Source organism: Pleuronectes platessa, chromosome 13 (genome assembly GCF_947347685.1).
Source record: "Pleuronectes platessa chromosome 13, fPlePla1.1, whole genome shotgun sequence".
Taxonomy (NCBI): domain Eukaryota; kingdom Metazoa; phylum Chordata; class Actinopteri; order Pleuronectiformes; family Pleuronectidae; genus Pleuronectes; species Pleuronectes platessa.
The window spans coordinates 16,411,019-16,424,634 of record NC_070638.1 but is presented as its reverse complement, the minus strand read 5'-3'; positions in this window follow the sequence as shown (position 1 = coordinate 16,424,634).

Genomic DNA, 13,616 nt, shown 5'->3' with positions numbered 1-13,616 from the left:
CTGCCTCTTGAAGTTTGTCAATGTTTACTTTCTTCTTTTTTTTTTTCTCGGTAGTTTCCTTAAAGGTTTTTCATGCCTCCTGCTGGTGACACCCAGTGGCGTTCTTTCTGTCCAACCCATTCTTGTGAACATGATCTCTAAAGAACCCCTAGAGGGAACTTCTTAAAATTAAGATTTTGGTGGTTATAGGTCAAAGTCAGTGTTACCTCAGAATACCCTTTTTTTGTGTTCATCCTGTCATGTGTAGATATAATGTTGACGGGACACACGTACCAATGGGAGGTGAACCAGCAGTAGTGACATTTCTTTAGGACCTTAAAGCATCGTGATCGCAGCAGATCTTCTTGTCAATATACATAGAAATCAATTAAATATTGATACAGTAGACAATGTTTCCACACAGATATTGCATTCTCATTGATTAATACAAAAAAGTGCCATTATCTCAGGTACTTTGTTTATTTAAAACATGAACTTATTTTAACCAGCTCAAATTTATATATACAGTACTGTGCAAACGTTTTAGGCAGGTGTGAAAAATGCTGTAAACTAAGAATGCTTTCAAAAATGGAAGTGTTAAAAGTTTATTTTCATCAATTAACAAAATGCAGTGAATGAACAGAAGAGAAATCTAAATCAAATCAATATTTGGTGGGACCACCCTTTGCCTTCAAAACAGCATCAATTCTTCGAGATAGACTTGCACACAGTTTTGGAAGGAACTCGGCTGGTAGGTTGTTCCAAACATCTTGGAGAACTAACCACAGATGTTCTGTGGATGTAGGCTTCCTCAAATCGTTCTGTCTCTTCATGATGTTGAGATCAGGGCTCTGAGGGGGCCATACCACCACTTCCAGGACTTCTTGTTCTTCTCTACGCTGAAGATAGTTCTTAATGACATTGGTTGTATGTTTGGGGTCGTTGTCCTGCTGCAGAATAAATGTGGTGCCAATCATACGCTTCCCTGATGGTATCGTATGATGGATAAGTACTTGCCTGTATTTCTCAGCATGGAGGATACCATTAATCCTGACCAAATCTCCAACTCCATTTGCATAAATGCAGCCCCAAACTTACAAGGATCCTCCACCATGCTTCACTGGCAAACGGCAAACAAACTGCCTTCTTCTACAGCCAAATATTTCAACTTCTGACTCATCAGTCCAGAGCACCTGCTGCCATGTTTCTGCTCCCCAGTTCCTACGTTTTCGTGCATAGTTGAGTCGCTTGGTCTTGTTTCGATGGCGGAGGTTTGGCTTTTTGGCTTTTTGGCTTTTTTGGTCCCACTGGTCTCTGCCAGTTCTGAGCTGATGGCACTGCTGGACATCTTCCGATTTCAAAGGGAAATAAGCTTGATGTATTTTTCATCTGTTTTCTTGGCCGAGCACTATGATCCTCAACGTTGCCCGTTTCTTCTTCAAAAGAGCTTGAACAGCAGATCTTTGAAATCTTTGATATGGGAGAGATGCAGTATGACTACCTTGTGTCTTTTTTTTATAAGATACATTTATTGATCCTAAAGACATGCACGATCACACGACATGCATAGTAGGTGGGCAGCCATGCACAGCGCCCAGTGAGCAGATGTTGGGGGAGTAAGGTGCCTTGCTCAGGGACACTTGGACAGTGGGGGCAGGGAGAGTGGACTTTGGAACAGATCCGGATGTTAACCTGGCAGGTATGTTGTATTGTCACATCGAAGAATCGAACCAGCGACCGTCCAGTCCTTAACTTTCTGCCCATGGTCCAATTATTCTGCCACTAGTCCATCGCTGTGCTCAGTCTTGCCATGGTGTTTGACCTGTCACATTAACCTGTCTTTCACAACCTCACATTGGTAGCAGAGTTTGGCTGTTCCTCACCCAGATTTAAGCCTCCTACACAGCTGTTTCTGTTTCAGTTAATGACTATGTTTCAACCTACATGTGAAATTGATGATCATTAGCACCAGTTTGGTGTAATTGGTTGATCATACTCCTGACTATGATCCTACAAAATCCCTGACTTTGTGCAAGTGTACCTATAAGAATTGATGCTGGTTTGAAGGCAAAGGGTAGTAACACCAAATATTGATTTGATTTCGATTTTTCTTTTGTTTGCTCACTTTGCATTTTGTAAATTGATAAAAATAAACAATTATTATTTATATTTTTCAAAGCATTCTTAGTTTACAGCATTTGTTCACACCACTGTATGCACAGCACTGTATATATATATATATATATTCCTGAATTCCATTCTTCTTTTTGATCAATTTCTGTATGCAAAGCATTACACATCCAGACAGGAACAAAAAATATGTATAATATTATAAGTACATTTTTAGAGACGCATGACAAAGTAGAGCGGAAACCATTGAACACCTGAGTGGTGAAACCAAAACCAATGCTTCAAGGCAGGTCACTGACTGAGTGAGATTCAGCCCACTTTCACTTCCTTTTCCTCACCAACATTCTGTAGTAATGTACATAATGTAGTAACGAACTCAGTGTAAGTCAAACCTTCAGCCCACTGCAGTTATAAATGTAAAATGCAAAGGTGATACTACTGTGATAAGGGAGAAATAGTGGGAGTTGGTGTGTCTTTCCATCGATCGATCATCTCTCGATTATCCGTCTATCATCTCTTATCTCTATCTGCCTTTTCTGTATTTGGATTTATTAATTTCTATGGGAGGCTTTTCTGGCATTTCTATGATGCATTTCACTGCATGTCACCTCCCTGTCTTCTATCAGTTAGATCAAAAGCTATTTTATGCAGAGGGTTCATAAGTGTGGGAGTGCAGCTCAAGCCTCACTTAGTTTTCCTTGGATTACTTGGTTAGCTGCACTTCGAATTGATCGGATTATTTCGCTCGCAAAGATAATACTTTGGGGGAAATTCTTCAATTTCTTTGCACCGATACGATGGCAGGAGCAAAGGAAAACACTGAGTTGACCTTCATTCCAATTCCTCTGTTGTTAGCAGAGAAGACGGATAGTGAACAGGAGGCAGTAGTGTCTGTGGCCCACTCCAGGAAGCCAAGAAGCACGGCTTCACCTGACCTGTGGGCGACAAGACAGGATTCCCTCAAAGCGAGCCCGTCCTGCAAAGAGCAGCCATAAATACATGTTGCCTTCAGATTTTCCACAGAGCAGAGGACTGAGGATGCAGAGTTTCAGCCTCCAGCTCCCTCCCAACAGCCTTTGATGAAAGAGTAGGTCAATCCAGAGTCTGTCCCCAAAAGTTTGTCCTGCCTCCATGACTCAGCTGCAGAACCAGATGATGGACCCAGAGGAGAATGAGCAGGACTTTGTTGAGATGGTCTTTGAGAGGGAGGAGACTGCTGGAGTCTCTGCTGAGCTGTGCCAACGCCCCTAACGGTAAGTAATGCTTCGATGACTGGAAGCCTCTTTTATAATCTTTTTTAACTTAGCACCTTGTCATTATTTTGCATGTTCCAACCTCGATTTGCTCAAATTACGAGTTGATGTTGAATTTGAGTTGAGGGGGAAAACAAATCTGCACACATTGATCACTGTTGACTGCATTTTGTGATCGATTGAAATTATAAATATCACTATGTTTTTTTTTAAGTACGTGAGTTGTTAATATCTTAATGTTTCCTTGTGGTTTTCTCCAGGTCCATATCCCTGTCGGACTGGTCATCTTGAAGGAGCAAGCGGCTCCTTCAAAATCAAGATGGGTCGTCTCTTGAATGCTCTCGTCCAAATGATCCACGAGGTCTTGGAGAAGGTCACATCAAAGGAGGTGATGGACTTTCAATTTAACCGATCGGAGTTCATTGCAAATGAAGGGGAGAGATCCACCAGGCTCTGCATTTGTTGAAGGAGGCAGTGGAAGCAAGCAGCAGAGCTTGCTCAGAATCGACTGGCTGCAGCAAATAGCATCATGTGGAATTTCTTGAGTTCCCTGGCAACAAATTACAAGTTTCTTACTGTAACAAAATAAATAGAACTTCAGTGAGTGGAAACAAGTCCTAGAAGTATGGGGACGTGCAGGAGCCAAAGTACAGAGCATGACAGACTGATGGGAGGGTGAGGTCGTTGAGAACTTGAGTTTAACAAATCACATTTATGATGGAAAAAACTAATAAGTAAAAAAAAAAAGCATGTGTCTGTGTGATAGTGTGTCGGGGGAGTGAGTGAGTTTCTGAGTGTATGTAAGGGAAATGTGTGGTCGGAGGCGGCTGTTGGGGGGTGAGTGGGTAACTCTGTGTTCACATTCATATAGTGCCTCTGTGGGCAGCACTATAGGGGCAATGCAGGGTACAGTGTTTTGCCCAAGGACAATTCGGTGGCCCCTGTGATGGAAATCTGGAAATACAAGAGGCTGGAACACCATATTTGTCTTTGTGTATTTAATAAAGGGCTTTCTGCAGAAAGGATCAACACAGAGAGTCACAAGGATCTCAGAGTGAAGATGCAGGACAGTCAAATTCAAGGATCTTATATAGGAGGACTAAGGCCATCTCTCAGAAGTGTGTCCTTTGGACATAAGCAGACATAAATTCAGTCCTTTGGGGAGTCTAAAGGGTCTGACAGTTTTCAGGTCAACACAGTTCAGACCATAAAACAGCTCAGGTCATTCCATTTCATTTTCCATTACACCCCTCAGTGGGAGTGAGTGAGAAAGAAGTGAGTTTGTGTATTTTTTACGAATGTGTGTGTTCTCCCCATTTCTCAGGTGTCACAGATGCTCTGATCTTCAGAGAATAAAGACAAACTCGGACTTCTCAGTGAAACAACTTTCTAACAGAAACTCAAGAGGAACCTTCCACATGTGCAGCTGTATATTAGCAGCTGATGTGTGGGGGGGGGACGTTTCCTAAATGAAGAGTAATGAGCTCTTTAGCGGCGGCGCTCACTCTGCACCGTGGATGATTAAGTAGCTGCGTTCAGGCTTCTGGCTGAAACTGAAAAAAAGCAGATATTAGGGATCTGGAGGCAATTTGCAGAAATTAGGAGGGAGCGAAATAAAATGGAAGATGTTTTTCAAGATTATATGATTCATGTTTTCTTCAGCTAAAGCAGACAAATGAATATCATTATGTCAACAAGCTCTTTATTCCTCACACTGGCGAAACACTCTTTCTTTTTTTAAATCCTCTTTCAGTTCACTTGTTTTCATTTGATAATGATTGGATCATATATGACAGTGATTCTCTTTTAGTTCAGCCTCATTTTCCTTGAGTCATTCAGTAGCGACCCACATCTTTGAACCACTCAACTGCAGTAATACACGTGGCTCTCTGTAACTTTTCAACTTGAACACATGGTTTTGGATGCTTCATGCTTTCATCCATCATGGCAAAAATAGTTTTGTCCCAGATTCGTCCCATCATTCCACTGCCGCCTGGAATGATGGGACTTGGGCCGTCCGCTCCTGTTCACCAGATCTAGGACACAAGCGAGCCATAAAAATAATGCCTGTCAACCAAAGGTGCCAAAGGCGGCCCGGATGTTTTTTGTGCTATTTGGTCCATATTCACCAATGATTTCATGATCCACTTTAGTTTCACATCCACATTTACACCTTGCCTATAGAGCACTGCATGTTAGCCGAATAGAAACCACATTTTTCAATGTTTTCGTAGGTTTTGGTTCCTCTCTGTCATCTTTTATGACCAAAAACCCATATTTAATGTGATTGCTGCGTTTTTTTTTTGGTTTTGCAATGTTTACAACTGTTGCTCTGCATCATGGAAAACATTTACATTTTTCCTTTTACACACAAATGTGCGACCCACCATGTGAGAACCACTGGTATACGGTGTGAGGGGTACTGTGACATATCAAGGATAAATAAAAACTCCAGAGGAAATTGGCAACCAAATCGGTCTGCGAGGGGACGATGAGACAGTAGAAAGACACATCAGCATCCGACCTCAGTCCTCTTTTACACAATCTGACCCTTCGACCCTGTGTCATTTTCTGAAGTCGCTCTTGGAAGTGATGCAGAAAATCCGCATGGCTCAGTTCCTGGAATCTGTCCAGTGCAGACATTTTCCAATAAGAACTGGTGGCCATGGAGCTCAAATTGACACATGGAAGTTGAGCAGTCGTGGCAGTATCACATGAAATGTCAGCTCTGAAGATGAAATGTTAAATAAACACACAAGAACTAGAAGAGAAATTCAGTAACAGACCAGGTTCAAATCACAGATCGGACCTAGACGACAACACGTAGAGAAAATGCATAATTTTAGGAACACACCAACAAATCAGAAGACACAACAACACAATAATGCTACATGGTCTGTATTAATTTTCCAGCCTTATCAAACACTCAAAGTTCTTTACAGTGCAAATCACATTCACCCATTCACACAAACAGTCCTACAGGGCTTCTGTGCACAGCCTTTTATTTTCTTCACACACCATTCGCCATTCCCAAGGTCCCTATGGAAAACCCACTGGAGGAGCCGGGGATCAAAACACAAACCATCTGGTTAGTGGACGACCGTCTCTACATCCTGAGCCACCTCCCGTCCAAATTTCGGGAAAAAAATCTAGCCGGAAAAAACTTCTTCTAAAAAACAACTTAGAATTCAGTTCACTCCAGTGTTGTTTTTTGTTATAATTGTTTTCTAAAACATAAATCAGCAGACATGGTGTGAGTCGGTGAGTTGGTAAGTTTATGAAAAATATTGATTGTAATTTTCAATCACATCCTTAAGTTAGAATGAAAGTAAGGATGCATCTCAAATCAATCAATGGGATTAACACCAAATAATTGATTCATTAGTATTAGTATTAGTATCCACTGTCAAGTCAGAAATTTGCTCCATGAATGACATCGTATCAATAAACACATCACTGTGCTCAACCTGTAAAAACTGTCTCCTAGTGAGACGCAACATGCATGAAACCAGCGCCAGTGGTAAACGTGTATGTCAGATAACAGCTTCACTGATGTGTAGAAATAACAGGATGTCGGTAATACTATAGAACATTCACATCCTGAATTTGATTAAAACCAAATCTCACAGGATTCAAGATTCAGGACTCAAGAGTTTTATTATCAAATGCAAAGAGATAACAATTAAGCAGTCACTGGCAATGAAATGCTTGAGTCGCAGGCTCTCTTCTAGCAATGCTCAAGAATTAAAAAAACAAAAACAAAATTTGAATAAAATAGTGTAAAATAGAATATCAAAACGTTAAAATATGAAATAAAATATATATATATATATCTAAATATATATATACAGCTGAAGAAAGAAAGAACAGTAGTGCAATTTTGTGCAATAGTGCAAATATGCCACGGTGCTTATTTTGTGGAGTTATTGCAGTTCAGAGGAGTTTGAAAGTCTTATGGCCTGGGGGATGAAACTGTCTCTGAGCCTGGTGGTGCGGGCCCGGATGCTGCGGTACTGTCGGCCAGACGGCAGCAGGCAAAAATGTTTATGGCTGGGGTGAAAGGGGTCTTTAATTATCTTCTTCCTGCACCGCTGGATGTAGAGGTCCTCCATGGATGGTAGCGCCGTCCTGGTGATGTGCTGGGCAGACTTCACCACCAGCTGTAAAGCCTTACGGTTCAGGGCGGTGCAGCTGCCATACCAGGCGGTGATGCAGCCAGTCAGGATGCTCTCTATGGTGCACCTGTAGAAGTTGCAGAGAATCCTGGAGTCCATGTGGAGCTTCCGCAGCCTGCGGAGGAAGAAGAGTCGCTGCCTGGCCGTCTTCCTGATGGAGTCTGTGTGATGGGTCCAGGTCAGGTCATCACTGATGTTGACTCAGAGGAACCAGAAGCTGCTGACTCACTCCACTGTGGTCCCGTTGATGGAGAGGGGGGCGTGTTCTTCTCCTCGTCTCTTCCTGTAGTCCACGATCAGCTCCTTCGTTTAGCTGACATTGAGATGGAGGTTGTTGTCCTGGCACCAAGATGTCAGGGCTCTGACCTCCTCTCTGTAGGCCTTCTCATCGTCGCCGGTGATCAGGCCTATGATAGTGGTGTCATCAGCAAACTTGACGATGGTGTTGGAGCTGTGGGTGGCCACGCAGGGAAGATGTGAAGGTGCCAGTGGACATTATTGTGAAACTATTATAGGGGTTAGGGTTAGGGTTATAAAAAAGTTATGACGTGTGAGTGGATGTGTGTTTGTGAAGTCATATTGGTATGCTATGTGTTAAATTTGTGATGTTCTGAAAAATGTATGATCTTTTTAACTGACTTGTTTAAGAATTTGAAAAAGAGGCAAGCGACGCTGAAGATGACGTTCTCAAGGCCCAAGAGTCCGTCCACAGAGCTGGAGTTTGAGGGGGTTGTGGAGGAGCTGAGGAAGGACAAAAGGATGTATCAGAAAACTGCAGTGCTCCGTCTCAGGTCTCCGCCTCAATCTGATTCACTGATAATGAAGCTGTTGGTGTGTTTTGGGATATTGATTACTTCATGTTTTATTTGGATCTGCACCAATTTGCAGTCACTCAGATTGAATAGCATTCCCCTAAAATTGTTCTCAGAGAAATCAAGTAGAAAGTTGAAAATAGTTCCTGGATCTGATTCCCCCTGATCGGAATTTGCACCAAATTGTGGTAATCCATCCAGTATGTTTGATATACTTGTGCTAACAAACAAACAAATGCAGATTAAAAACATTACCTCTCCATTGGAGGTTAAAACAATTGCTGACTTTGAAACCAAACCTTCTCTCACAGACAACCCTTCCAGACCTTTCCTCAGACTCTCCTGCTCAGAGAGACGTTCACCGTTGACCTCCTCAACGGCCTCTACGTCCTGGAATCTAAAGCTGGTTTCCATGGCGACGGAGAGGTCATCCACACCCTTACTATGGGCTATCAACCACCAAGCCCTTTTGTGCGTTGAACACAGGTTGATTTATTGACTCAACACATAATGCTCAAAGTGAAACTGCAGGGGCAGTGTTTTATTGCTGTATTCAGTGATTTTCATTTGTGTCTCTCTTTATATTCAGGTTTGTTCTGCACTGATCCATCCTTTCAGTTCTGATACTATTCCGTCCAACTCTGAGATCTGTGTCGGACAACGTGGTGTAACCGCTCTCCCCACCACATGGACGAGTTGCTGCTCTCCGAGAAGGCCGACATAGGGCGGAACTTGCCGCAGCGTTTTAAACGAATCTGACCTTTCATTTAGTTGACGCTTTTATCCAAAGCGACTTACAATAAGTGCATTCAACCATGAGGGTACAACCCAGAACAACAAGAATCAAGAAAGTACAATTTCAAAGTGATACAAGTTAACTTTCTCAGAAAATATATTGCTACTGTTTGACATAGAGTTTAAAAGACAGAACAAAGCCAGAGGTGAAATTGTGAAGGTGGATTGAGAGCTAACATTCGTGCTATAATTAAGTAGAGGAAATTACTGAAGAATCAGAGAAGCTGTCTGCATTGAATCCACATTTCCTAAGCTTAATGGGATGTTCCAACTTTGTCGAAAGTAAATCCTGGTTCCTTTTAAGATATTTTAATGAGATAGAATAAACCTGTCACAGTCTGGAATTTGCAACTTTAGTTTTCAAGAATGAATCTGTGATTTCGATGTAAACAAACGGTGGCTATTCTGTCTGGCTTGTAGATTCTGGGAAAACCACGACCAGGAAGTAACGTACATATTGTCCTAAAGAAAATGAAGGACATCCATGTAGCTAGAATTAATAGAACGGTTTTGGATAGTGTACAGTTCCTACAGAAAGCCTACCGTAAAAAGGGCTTGATTGTTGATTACAGGTAAAAAGTATGTAGATATTGTTTGTTTAAACGTTGATAGGCTAACAATCAGGTCTATAAAGACCAGCAGGCCTCCTACCTACGAATATAAAATCATCATGGCCAGTGAACCAATACTCAAACACAACTGGAAAGGGGGAGAGGGGGCTTGTGCATCTGTCCGTCACTGCGAGCTCTTACACATGACGTCACTTAGAAGTTCCCAATGACACAAGATGTGTACATGTACATCTATGGACACATATTTGGGATCCCTATTATTTCGGTCTTTTATGAACTGTAGTGTATATGACCAGTATATGTGTCACATTATGAATTATAACTATAAATTAATCCATGAGAAAATGAGTGAGGTGGAAAGAATGATTCAGGTTGGTTGACATTGTAAATCAGTGGTTTCATTGAAGAATAAGGAGGTAAATGCAGTGGATGGCGTTGAAATGTGACACAGGGGTGTTTACATTGGAGCTGATTATAAGCTGACATGGAAGGATACCTTGTGCGTCTGTAGGAGACTGAGCAGCGGAATTTGATTCTCCTGGTTTGAGAACAGGTTGATACAACGGCATACAACGGCAAAATAGGACAACTAACAGACATGCACTGAACTCCTAACATCTCCTGACATTCTCTGGAGGGGAGAGACTCTAGACTTTCTGCTGAGATTCTCAGACCAGGCTCCTGGTAAAAACTGAATGTTTCAATGAGCCCATGTGAGAATACAGCAGGAGATCCTACAGAGGATTCACAGAGAGCGAATGAGTGTGTTGATGATGTTTCTAACATGCATCATATATCTCTCTATATAAAATATGTAAAATTATATGTATTATATATTCATCTCTATGAGCTATGTGACAATCTATATATACAACAGGCCTCTAACGCTACTGTAGCACAAGGCTACTCCCCCTTGTTTCACTCATACCTGTCCTTCCTTAAAAAACATTGAAAGGTAGGAATTAACTCCTTGGCGAGGGAATACAGCAGCAATTTAAATGTTACACATGAAATATATAATTTACCTTGTAAACTACACAGCTAAATAAGAGACGTAAACTTTGCACAATATCTTAAGTGATTCAAATAACTCAAAACACAATGTAGACCATAAGTTACATGCATGTGTGATTAGACAGATGTCCCTCATAGTGGCAAACACAAACATTGTTTTGGTTTAAACACTAGATGTCTAGATGGTGAACAAAGTGGAGCAACTTGTTCTGAGGCTCTGTGACCTAATAAAGTCAAAGTCTCCAATGCTTCGGACTCCCGCATTTTTTTTACTTCAATGTAAAATAACAAAGGAAATGTGGCTTTGAAGTTTCTACAATGTAACCATATCTTTTTTGACTTGAATGTCAAAGATCAAAGTAAATGTGGCTTTGAAGTTTCTAGAATATAACCACAAATTATGAGATCACATAATCAGTTGTCCTCCCAAAATCAACAGAGAAAATATCCAAATATCCAAAGACAATTAAACATTGTCTTTGGATATTTTTCAACCTACATCTCTATTGATCTGGATTATTGGACAACATGGATGGCCCCCCCGTCTCACCCAGCCCCATCAGGGCGAGTAAGCGGCCTGTGACTAAGGCCACCAAGAGGAAGGCCACCAAGAGGAAGACCACTGAGAGGAAGACAACCAAGAGGAAGACCACCAAGAGGAAGGCCACACCTGAAAATGAGCGCCCACAGAAGAGGCAGAGGGTTGGAGACGGCCCTGATACCAGCACCGATTCTGCTCAATCAACCCTGGAATCAGTGATCGTGATCAACAGCTCCAGTGACGAGAGCACGGTGTCATCAGGCGACACCAGCACAGGTGACTTACTTAAAAGAATATGTGCTGCTGTTTTAAAAACTGCCTCGTCCAACTTAAAGGAATAATTCTACATTTGAGAAATATAATTATTTACTTTCTTCCAAAGGATTAGATACAAATATTGACACAAACCACTAAACTTTGCGAATACAACATGATGTTGGGTTTTATTGGCACTTGCGTATCAGACTAATTCTTTACTTCAGCGTATTTTCAATCAATAAGTTTGAGGCCTCGCAAGGCGTTCATAGTATTTTAACCTACTTCCAGCACAAATCATTTCTTTTCAAGTATTTCCTTAAAATTAGTTTTATTTTAGTGCAGTAATGTGCCTCATTAATTATTGTGCCGTGATACAGACACTTGTTTCAGGACTAATCTTGCTACACAGTCACTTCTATAGGAAAAAGTGGATATCATTCATGCTCCACTGTCAGTTTATTTTCACTTGCATTAATAAAACATGATTTCAAGGTTTTAAATGATCAACAGACTTGATCTCCTGGATTACAGGCTCATGATAATATGTCTTTACTCGTTCACTGTGCAGGATAACAGCCACAGTCATTGTGAATAATAAACAGTACTTTCACTAACCTTAACCAAACAGTAGTTGCAATGTTCACATAATGTAAGAGCTTACTTTTAAAATGTTGTTGTTTAAAATTACAAAACAATGTTGATTGTGATACAGAATTTTCCAGAGTCATCCAATGTCATCCACCTTATGTGGTCATAGGATTCAGACCTCACTACATGCAGTCAACAGGTTGATGCTCACTGTTTTCTTTCCTCTTTTGTAGTGAGGTTTAGCCTCCCGCACTCATCAAGCCACACCTTGGCGAGTAGGCGGCCCGTGACTAAGGCCCCCAGGAGGAAGGCCACCAAGAGGAAGGCCACCAAGAGGAAGACCACCAAGAGGAAGGCCACACCTGAACATGAGCGCCCAGTGAAGAGGCAGAGGGTTGGAGAGGGCCCTGATACCAGCACCGATTCTGCTCAATCAACCCTGGAATCAGTGATCGTGATCAACAGCTCCAGTGACGAGAGCACGGTGTCATCAGGCGACACCAGCACAGGTGACTTACTTAAAAGAATATGTGCTGCTGTTTGCATGGACGCAATATGATCATGTTAAAATGGGGATTGGTGTTGACTCTAGTTCAGAGGTATTTCACTTTTCTTTTCATGATGCTTTTCACGGTGGTTTAAAAACTGCCTCATCCAACTTAAGGAATAATTCTATATTTGGGGAATATAATTATTTACCCTCTCCCTGAGGATTAGATACAAATATTGACACCAACCACTAAACTTTGCGAATACAACATGTTGGGTTTTTATTGGCACTTGCGCATGAGACTAATTCTTGACTTCAGCGTATTTTCCATCAATATAAGTTGGAGGGGTTCATAGTATTTCCTCCTACTTCCAGCAAAAATCATTTTATTTCAAGTATTTCTTTAAAATTAGCATTATTTTTGTTGTTTCCTTATTGTTGATGAGATACACACACATATTTTCCTTTAGATGATGATTGGGAAGGCAATCAGGATTCCCAAGGAGGTGATGCTCAAGCAGAAGGCAGCAGGCTAACCCTTGACTGTGGGAAGATCTGCAGCAGTGTTGATAATGGACTGGTACAATCTGGATCTGATGCTAGCCCATATTCTGATCTATCAACCCTGGAGCCAGAGGTCAACAGCTCCAGTGACGAGAGCACGGTGTCATCAGGCCACAGCAGCACAGGTGACTTACTTTTAAAGAAAATGTGTTGCTGTTTGCATGGACGCAATTTGATCATGTTAAAATGGGGATTGGTGTTGACTCCAGCTCAGAGGTATTTCACTTTTCTTTTCGTGATTAAACAAACCAGATATGAGAAGTAAATTAAATGATTCAAACAAATATTTATCTTTCAGCCGCATGTCAGGCAGATGGATTTTACTTAGTTGTCATGAAGTTATTTAATGATTTCTCTCCACTGAGCTATTTCCACAACATCTGAAAAGACTCCATATGTTGAAATGTGGTGGTTGAAAGCCTTAGAAAATATGAAAAAGTGGATT